General features: G+C 43.5%; 1 pseudogene; it reads left to right on the top strand.

The window, feature by feature from the left end:
• The first annotated feature begins 802 nt into the window (after positions 1-802).
• Positions 803-9,785, top strand: LOC135534942 (arginase, non-hepatic 1-like; annotated as a pseudogene).
• The last annotated feature ends 1,169 nt before the right edge of the window (positions 9,786-10,954 follow it).

The following is a 10,954-nucleotide window of genomic DNA, read 5'->3' as shown; positions in this document are numbered from 1 at the left end:
GCTCTCAGGATCTGGGGACACAGTACTTCTAGCTCTCAGGATCTGGGGACACAGTACTTCTAGCTCTCAGGATCTGGGGACACAGTACTTCTAGCTCTCAGGATCTGGGGACACAGTACTTCTAGCTCTCAGGATCTGGGGACACAGATTAGCTTCCTAAGCTCGTCAGGATCTGGGGACACAGTACTTCTAGCTCTCAGGATCTGGGGACACAGTACTTCTAGCTCTCAGGATCTGGGGACACAGTACTTCTAGCTCTCAGGATCTGGGGACACAGTACTTCTAGCTCTCAGGATCTGGGGACACAGTACTTCTAGCTCTCAGGATCTGGGGACACAGTACTTCTAGCTCTCAGGATCTGGGGACACAGTACTTCATGCTCTTCCCAGGATCTGGGACACAGTACTTCTAGCTCTCAGGATCTGGGGACACAGTACTTCTAGCTCTCAGGATCTGGGGACACAGTACTTCTAGCTCTCAGGATCTGGGGACACAGTACTTCTAGCTCTCAGGATCTGGGGACACAGTACTTCTAGCTCTCAGGATCTGGGGACACAGTACTTCTAGCTCTCAGGATCTGGGGACACAGTACTTCTAGCTCTCAGGATCTGGGGACACAGTACTTCTAGCTCTCAGGATCTGGGGACACAGTACTTCTAGCTCTCAGGATCTGGGGACACAGTACTTCCAGCTGCACTAAGCCATCTGCTACAACACCATTCATGCTCCATTTCATCCATACCAGTTGCTGTTGAATTAAGCCAGTGTGTAGTAAACCCGTACCTTTTATTTCCTTGTGCAGATTACCCAGTGCATGACTTTGGAGACCTGAGCTTCCAGTATCTGGAGAATGACGAGCCCTACATGCACGTCCCCTTCCCTCGCACTGTGGGCAGAGCTAACAAACTGCTGTCAGGGGCCGTCAGCAACGCTGTGGGAGCTGGACACACTACCATCCTGCTGGGAGGAGACCACAGGTACATACCACCACAACAACAACCCCTTCATGCTCTCAGAGAACCAACACGGTATTGTTATTTTAGCAACATATTTTAGCAACATTGACAGTGTTAGGAAATTAGGCAGGCTTAGGACCTTAGACATGGGGTCGGCACACAATTGGCCCAGCGTCATACGGGTGGGGGGGGGGGGTTTGGCCGGGTTAGGGGCGGCAGGTAGCCTAGTGGTTAGAGCGTTGGACTTGTAACCAAAAGATTGAAAGTTCGAATCCCCGAACTGACTAGGTAAAAATCTGTCGTTGTGCCCCTGAACAAGGCAGTCAACCCGCTGTTCCTAGACCCGCTGTTCCTAGACCAGTTAACCCGCTGTTCCTAGACCAGTTAACCCGCTGTTCCTAGGCCAGTTAACCCGCTGTTCCTAGGCCAGTTAACCCGCTGTTCCTAGGCCAGTTAACCCGCTGTTCCTAGACCAGTTAACCCCACTGTTCCTAGACCAGTTAACCCGCTGTTCCTAGGCCGTCATAACAAATAAGAATTTGTTCTTAACTGACTTGCCTGGTAAAATAAAGGTTAATAAAAGGGGAGGGTTTGGCCGCTTTAGGCCGTCATTGTAAAATAGGAATTTGTTCTGAACTGACTTGCCTATTTAAATAAAGGTTGAATATAAACATAGTGGCAACAGGTTTATCAGGGGAACAGAATGTATACACGTAATTAAAATCTATTAATAATGGAGATTGGATTCTAACCCCTTCCTGATCTCTCCCCGCAGCCTGGCCATTGGTTCAGTGGAAGGAGATTGGATTCTAACCCCCTTCCTGATCTCTCCCCCCGCAGCCTGGCCATTGGTTCAGTGGAAGGAGATTGGATTCTAACCCCCTTCCTGATCTCTCCCCGCAGCCTGGCCATTGGTTCAGTGGAAGGCCACGCCCGGCAGTGTCCTGACCTGTGTCTGGTCTGGGTCGACGCCCACGCTGACATAAACACGCCCCTCACCTCGCCCTCAGGGAACCTCCACGGACAGTCGGTTGCCTTTATGCTGAAAGAGCTGCAGAACAAGGTGAGATGATAGAGGAGTTTGGTAGACATTCTCACTATCCTGATCCCTAACGCCAGGCCATGCTTACGTCTCTGGTTGCCTGGGTAGCCACCGGAAGTCTGTGGGTTTCAAATGAAGGTGTCATGTCCAAGTGGTTCCCCCCGTGGCCTCAGTGACCATAGAGTTGGCTATACAGCACTAGCAGATCTGGATACCAGGCTATATTCTCCCTACAGCCTCAGTGACCATAGTGCTGTATAGCCAGGTTGCACATGTAGTCACTAACAGATTTGTATACCAGGCTATGTTCTCACTACAGCCTCAGTGACCATAGAGTTGGCTATACAGCACTAACAGATCTGGATACCAGGCTATATTCTCCCTACAGCCTTAGTGCTGTATAGCCAACTCTATGGTCACTAAGGCTGTAGGGAGAATATAGCCTGGTATCCAGATCTGTTAGTGCTGTATAGTCAACTCTATGGTCACTAACAGATCTGGATACCAGGCTATGTTCTCACTACAGCCATAGTGCTGTATAGCCAACTCTATGGTCACTAAGGCTGTAGGGAGAATATAGCCTGGTATCCAGATCTGTTAGTGCTGTATAGCCAACTCTATGGTCACTAACAGATCTGGATACCAGGCTATGTTCTCACTACAGCCTTACTGCTCTCCCTCTGATACTGACCTGTTATCTGTTGTTGTTGTTTCTGTAGATGCCAGAGCTGCCAGGGTTCAGCTGGGTGAAGCCCTTCCTGTCGGCTAAGGACCTGGTCTACATTGGCCTGAGAGACGTCGATCCTGGAGAGTAGTAAGTACACTCCTCTGTACACTACCAAGTACACTCCTCTGTACACTACGATTTATAACACAGTTAAAACACATTACATTTGACATTTTAGTCATTTTGTATATTATTGTGTGTGTATATAGACTTATTTTTCTACTGTATTATTGACTATGTTTGTTTTACTCCATGTGTAACTCTGTTGTATGTGTCGAACTGCTTTGCTTTATCTTGGTCAGGGTCGCAATTGTAAATGAGAACTTGTTCTCAACTTGCCTACCTGGTTAAATAAAGGTGAAATAAATACATAACAATTAGCAGACTGAGCTCTTATCCAGAGCGACTTATAGTTGAACTTGGTGCATTCAACCACATACCACTGTCAACCACATACCACTGTCAACCACATACCACTGTCAACCACATACCACTGTCACACCACAGTATACTAAGGTTGGGCAGTATCTAGATGTTCATACCATCTCTGTGAGAATTTGTCGGCGAGTGGGTAACCGGCCTCGACCGTCCATCCTATTGGCCAACGTGCAATCACTGGAGAATAAACTGGATGAGCTCCGTTCAAGACTATCCTACCAACAGGTCATTAAAAACGGTCATATCTTCTGTTAAACTGAGTCGTGGCTGAACGAAGACATGGATAATGTACAGTTAGCTGGGATCTGCATCGGCAGGACAGAACGGAGCACGTCTGGCAAGGGGTGTGGAGGGGTGATGAGTGTGTCTATTGGTAAATCACAGCTGGTGTGCGACGTCTAATATTAAGTAAGTCTCGATGTATTGCTCGCCTGAGGTAGACTACCTCATGATAAGCTGTAGATCACACTATCTACCAAGAGATTTCTCATCTATATTTTTCGTAGCAGTCTATTTACCACCACAGACCGATGCTGGCACTAAGACTGCAATCAATCGAGCTGTATTAGGCCATAAGCAAACAAGAAAATGCTCATCCAGAAGCTGCACTCCTAGTGGCCGTAGACTTTAATGCAGGCTAACTTCAATCTGTTTTACCTCATTTCTACCAGCATGTCACATGTGCAACCTGACAAAAAATACTCTAGAACACCTTTACTATACTGACATTTTCAACCTGTCCCTGACCCAGTCTGTAATACCTACATGTCTCAACCTGACCCAGTCTGTAATACCTACATGTCTCAACCTGTCCCTGTCTGTAATACCTACATGTCTCAACCTGACCCAGTCTGTATACCTACATGTCTCAACCTGACCCAGTCTGTAATACCTACATGTCTCAACCTGACCCAGTCTGTAATACCTACATGTCTCAACCTGACCCAGTCTGTAATACCTACATGTCTCAACCTGACCCAGTCTGTAATACCTACATGTCTCTCCCTGACCCAGTCTGTAATACCTACATGTCTCAACCTGACCCAGTCTGTAATACCTACATGTCTCAACCTGACCCAGTCTGTAATACCTACATGTCTCAACCTGACCCAGTCTGTAATACCTACATGTCTCTCCCTGACCCAGTCTGTAATACCTACATGTCTCTCCCTGACCCAGTCTGTAATACCTACATGTCTCAACCTGACCCTGTCTGTAATACCTACATGTCTCAACCTGACCCAGTCTGTAATACCTACATGTCTCTCCCTGACCCAGTCTGTAATACCTACATGTCTCAACCTCTCCTGACCCAGTCTGTAATACCTACATGTCTCAACCTGACCCAGTCTGTAATACCTACACGATTCAAGCAGACCACCATTGTCCCTGTGCCCAAGAAAGCGAAGGCAACCTGCCTAAATGACTACCGACCTGAAGCACTCACGTCTGTAGCCGTGAACTGCTTTGAAAGGCTGGTCATGGTCAATAAAATGCAAATGAATTACTTAAAAATCACACAATGTGATTGTCTGAATTTTGGTTTTAGAGTCTGTCTCTCACAGTTGAAGTGTACCTATAATAAATATTACAGACCTCTAGATGATTTGTAAGTAGGAAAACCTGCAAAATCGGCAGTGTATCAAATACTTGTTCTCCCCACTGTACCTGGCTGTAACTAGCTAACAGCTAAATGTTTGTTCTTTACTTTGTTCTAATTCTATTTGAGGCTCCACATGTTGTCATAGAAAATATTAATGTTATTTCCAACAACCAATGAGCAACTCCACTGTAAATCCAGCGCGTATTGAATGTTGAGATTGCCAAAAGCCAGTATCTTTGGCAAGGAGTGGAACTTCAGCGAAAGAGTCTGGTATTCAAACTAATCTCGATCCAAGGAAGGGGATTGAATGTCTCTGCTGTCACCATGAAGCTTGATCTTGACATACAGCCACTTAGCTAGCAAGTTAGCAAACCAAATACATAGCTGGATCTAATGTGTTGGACACATCCTATATTTCTTATAGGTATACTTAGCTATACACCACTGCTTATAAGTTATTGTTTTGAGGTGAGAGCGCGCAAACAAAATGTAAATGACATCATAATTTCCGGCAAAGTTTATACCGCAGATGTGGTCTATTGAATAGCCTATCATTATAGAATATGACAGACGTAGTCTATTGAATATAGAATATGACAGACGTAGCCTATTGAATAGCCTATCATTATAGAATATGACAGATGTAGTCTATTGATAGCCTATTTATAGAATATGACAGATGTATTTAATAACAGAATATAGCTGATGTTCATTGAATATGTAGAATATGACAGATGTAGCCTATTGAATATAGAATATGACAGATGTAGCCATTGAATGAATATGACAGATGTAGCCTATTGATAGAATATGACAGATGAATATAGAATATGACAGATGTAGCCTATTGAATATAGAATATGACAGATGTAGCTATTGAATAGCCTATCAATATAGAATATGACAGACGTAGTCTATTGAATATAGAATATGACAGATGTAGTCTTGAATATAGAATATGACAGATGTAGCCTATTGAATATAGAATATGACAGATGTAGTCTATTAATATAAATATGATAGATTTCCATTGAAATAGTGATTAAACATTGAAATTAGAATATGACAGATGTAGTCTATTGAATATAAATATGAAGATGTAGCTATTGAATATAGAATATGACAGACGTAGCCGATGAATATGACATCATTATAGAATATGACAGATGTAGCTATTGAATATAGAATATGACAGATGTAGCTATTGAATAGCCTATCAATATAGAATATGACAGATCTATTCATTGAATATAGAATATGACAGATGTAGCTATTGAATATAGAATATGACAGATGAAGTCTATTGAATATAGAATATGACAGATGTAGCTATTGAATATAGAATATGACATGCGGTCTATTGAATATAGAATATGATTTGAAAGATGTGTCCACCTAATCATAGGTGTGGCTATGCCCACAGCTACACATTGTCTAAAGAGAAATTAAAATGTTTCATACCTCAAAAAAACACCAGGTTAGCAAAGGCTACCTGCTTCAAATAGGCCATCATCACTGTCAATCGTGAATGATAATTCTTCATGTTTTAACCGGTCCAAACGGAATGATAATTATACAGTTGATATACAGTTGATTGATCACATTCAGTTTCATGGGAATAGGCATTGAAAATGTTATTGAATGACTGTTTGGTGAGCAGATGGTGTTAACTATTTAATGTAACGCCGCCCGTTGTTGGTGGACGAAGGTGAGGACCAAGGTGCAGCTGGTACGGTTCATATTTATTAAAATTAACACGGAGATAACAAAATAACACAGGAGAAACAAACTGAAATAGCTCTGTCTGGTGCAGACACACAACAGAAAAACAATCACCCACAACCCAAACGTGAAACCAGGCTTAGCATGGTTCTCAAATCAGGGACAACGATAAACAGCTGCCTCTGATTGAGAACAATACCAGGCCAAACACAGAAATCCCAAACATAGAAAAAGGAAACATAGTATTACCTCCAAATTCACAACTCACTTTTCCTAAATCGTACACAAAACGAAAATATTATTCCGAACAAAAGGACTTCCCTTCCTGGAAATGACTTCCCTGAAAGTGAGGCTGTTATAGCAGCAAAGGGTGGGGGTCCTTAACTCCATAATAAAAGAACTAAGGTCAGAACGTGACAATTAGCCTCTCTTGTATTTAGTGTATATACAGTTCTACTATAAAATATATGAATGAATAATTATGTGATCGTGCAAGACATTGATTCAGATTTGATCAAACTTTACTAAAGAGCACCGCAGTGAAGTGATACTCTAATATTTATTATAATAATAATAGTAATAATATTATGACTTCAGCATAGGCAAACAAGATCTTGATAAAATGTAATTTTAAGTAAAAATAACTAAAGGCTATTTTTTGTTTTTTTTTGTTGCTGATTGGACAGTGCCAGCATCTGGAGTGATGAATCACGCTTCACTATCTGGCGAATCTGGGTTTGGCGGATGCCTGGAGAACTTTACCTGCCTGAATGCACAGTGCCAACTGTAAAGTTTGGTGGAGGAGGAATAATGGTCTGGGGCTGTTTTTCATAGTTCAGGCCCCTTAGTTCCAGTGTGGGGAAATATTAACGCTACAGCATACAATGACATTCTAGACCATTTGTGTGCTTCCAAATGTGTGGCACCAGTTCAGGGAGGCCCTTTCCAGTTTCAGCATGACAATGCCTCCTTGCACAAAGTGAGGTCAATACAGAAATGGTTTGTCGAGATCGGTGTGGAAGAACTTGACCGGCCTGCACAGAGCTGACCTCAGCCATCAGTGGCTTCCCAGAAGAGTGGAGGCTGTTAAGCGCAAAAGTGGGGGGACCAACTCCATATTAATGCCCATGATTTTAGAATGAGGTGTTCGATGAGCAGGTGTCCACATGTAGTGTCTCTGTGACTAACAGATGCACGTCTCTATTCCCAGTCATTAGGGCCTAATTAATTAATTTCAATTGACTGATTTTCTTATGAACTGTTGCATTTATATTTTGTTCAGTACAAATGCCTTACTATCTCTAAATTGGCCCAATTCACATTTCCAGTTTCCACCCTGACATACCAAGCTAGAACGGGCCCTGTGTCTCCACCAATAGACCAAGGCTAACTATCCCAGGCAGGACTACAGCAACTTCCAGAGAGGGCCAGGCTCCTTGGAGCGGTGGCCACTGGTTTGGTGTCCTAGGCAAAACGGGTGTTGCCTTAACCAAGTGGTCACATATCGTTCTAGGTTCCTCTGCGCAAGAGCGGAGAGTGAGCGGAGGTGCGCAGAGAGGAGGAGAGAGGGTCTGTGGAGGGCATCCTCAAGGCAGATACAGTGAATTCGTTTTTTCCTTCCTGATTGGCCAAAGTGGTCAAGATTCTGACGGGCCTCCGCAGTACACACCGGTAGCCTGATAGTTGTTGATATGGATAAGAGTGTCGGGTAAATGACCTAAATGTGAATTGAAAAAAATGCAACTGTCCACATAATTCCACCTGTTTAAAATACACTCCCGGACACCCATTCTACTCTCCTTTCTCCTCAGACACCCTGAAGGACTTGGGTGTCCAGTACTCACAATGAGAGACATCGACAGGCTACAAAGCATCCAGAGAGTCATGGAAGTCACTCACCACCTCTTGTCAAAGGTCATTGAATTACTGTTAAAGATTGCTGAGTGATGTTATAAACTAACTAGCAGCTTACTGTATGACTGACTTTGAGCCTTTCGTTATGTCAATTACATTAGGCCCCATACATGTGTTCAGGCGACTGGTTGGAGCGTGTTCAGGCGACCGATGAATTTGAGTTGAAAGTGGATTGATTCACTGAACTGTATTCTGAACACTTATTGTCTTCTCCTCTTGTCCAATAGGAAGCAGCGGCCGATCCATCTGAGTTTTGACATTGATGCGATGGACCCATCTTTGGCCCCGCCACAGGAACACCAGTAAACGGAGGTCTGACCTACAGAGAAGGAATCTGGATCACAGAGGAGATCCACAACACAGGTATGTTAGGGCATGCTGTAATGATCCATAACACAGGAACACTGTAATGATACATTTATAAGAAATTATGGGGGTAGGTCTGTCATTAAACTTAAACTTTTCTAAGCTATGCAACTCTTGGTAGGATGAGAATAGTTATTGCATTGCATGAGTGGTTTATATCGTTATGCTGTTGGTACGATAAGAACAGTCTTCTATGAAGTAACATTTCAATATGTAACATTCTTTGAAGTACATTTTCTGTCTGCAACATTCTACAAAAAAAAAAGAAACTGAAACTTAATAGATTGTTTGTCTAATCTCCAGGGTTGTTGTCGGTGATGGACCTTGTTGAGGTCAACCCAGCCCTGGGGGCGGGTCGTGAGGCGGTGGCGAGCACCGCTTCCATGGCGGTGGATGTCATCGCATCATCCCTGGGCCAGACCCGCGAGGAGGTCCCATCACCCAGGAGTCGCAAACACTCAAAGACGACACGGAACAGCTTCGACTCTAGAACCACATTCTAGAACCACATTCTAGAACTCCAAAGACTTTCAACATATAACCACTTGGCATTCCTGAATAAAAAAAAAAAGACTTTACATACAGAACAGATGCACTGAAACTGTAGTCGAATTGTTTCAAAGAATTTAGTTTGTGTGTGTGTGTGTGTGTGTATATATAAGATAGATATATCTATCTCTCTGTATGGCAACCTGTTCAACAGTCAGTCAAACAATCATGACTGAACTTGCAAAGCCTTGTTCAAGGATTACATCTCTAATTTACTAAGATGGCGTGTAAAGCTTTAGCCTGGGCCCAGATCTGTGTTTTCATGTCAACTGTTTGCCATGACAAGACTGGCAAAATAGCAGTACAAATAGACTGGTAACCCAGGCTATTAAAAGCCCACATCTCAAATTTAAACTGTAACTGATGTGATCAACAGCTGGTCGCTCTGGCCTTGACAGGACAGTCTCCCGAGCTCCACTATTTAAATGTTGACTGTATTCGATGTGATCAGTGGTGCGCCCCACAGGCGGCGACCAGTGGTGCGCCAGTGGTGCGTCCACAGGCGGTGACCAGTGGTGTGCCCCCACAGACGGCGACCAGTGGTGCGCCCCACAGGCGGTGACCAGTGGTGTGCCCCACAGGCGGTCACTAAAACCAGTATTGCTCATGACTGGATCCTGAGTCTCTGCAATATAACAGGGTTGTAACGAAATGAAAATACTAATGTGACCATAGTGTGGTTTGGAAACACACAATTATGTGCCTAGCCTCAGCTCGTTATGTGCCTCAGCTCGTTATGTGCCGCAGCCTGCCGCAGCTCGTTATGTGCCACAGCTCGTTATGTGCCACAGCTGCTATGTGCCTCAGCTCGTTATGTGCCTCAGCTCGTTATGTGCCTCAGCTCGTTATGTGCCTCAGCTCGTTATGTGCCTCAGCTCGTTATGTGCCTCAGCTGCGTTATGTGCCTCAGCTCGTTATGTGCCTCAGCTCGTTATGTGCCTCAGCTCGAGCGAGTGTCTGTGCCAGTTGAGTTGTCGTAGTGATGCGTTTGCACTCTAGGAGCAGATGCTGGGGTTTGACGTAATTTGTTTTCGTCGAGAATGATTGTGTTTTGTAGTAGTTAATAATGACTTATGAATCCATGTCGGTGTTATTTTAGTCCCAGCATTAAATGACCAGTTAATTTTTAATAAGTTAAAATTAGTGTATGTAATGGCTGTATGGTAAATGCTGAGTGAAATAACTAATTTTATTTACTAAATATAACAAATGCCTTTTTTTTGACGTGCCCACTGAATGACTGTCTTTTTAAAAGTAAATAATTAGTCTTCCACAATGAAATCAGACCTGTGTGTTTTGCTTTGTGGTCTCCATTGTGACATGTGGCTTACACTGGCAGAGCAAGTCTAGTTGGTTTTAGTCTTGCATCAAGGTCTATTGTAAATAGGAGAGCTGTCTGTGTGCCTCCATTCCAGCCCTTCAGCTGAATAATAATCATTTCTGTATTGTGTCCCTTTCGGGAAATGTGTTTTGCATCTCAACAAACCACAGCACCACCATAAATACATACATACATACACTACCGGTCAAAAGTTTTAGAACACCTACTCGTTCAAGGGTTTTTCTGTTACTATGAGAACATATGGAATCGTGTAGTTACGAAATCAAAATATATTTTAAGATTTTCAAAGTAGCCA

This window comes from Oncorhynchus masou, unplaced genomic scaffold (assembly GCF_036934945.1).
Source record: "Oncorhynchus masou masou isolate Uvic2021 unplaced genomic scaffold, UVic_Omas_1.1 unplaced_scaffold_4207, whole genome shotgun sequence".
Taxonomy (NCBI): Eukaryota; Metazoa; Chordata; class Actinopteri; order Salmoniformes; family Salmonidae; genus Oncorhynchus; species Oncorhynchus masou.
The sequence above is the reverse complement of the archived record's forward strand: the minus strand, read 5'-3'. Positions and strand labels throughout refer to the sequence as shown.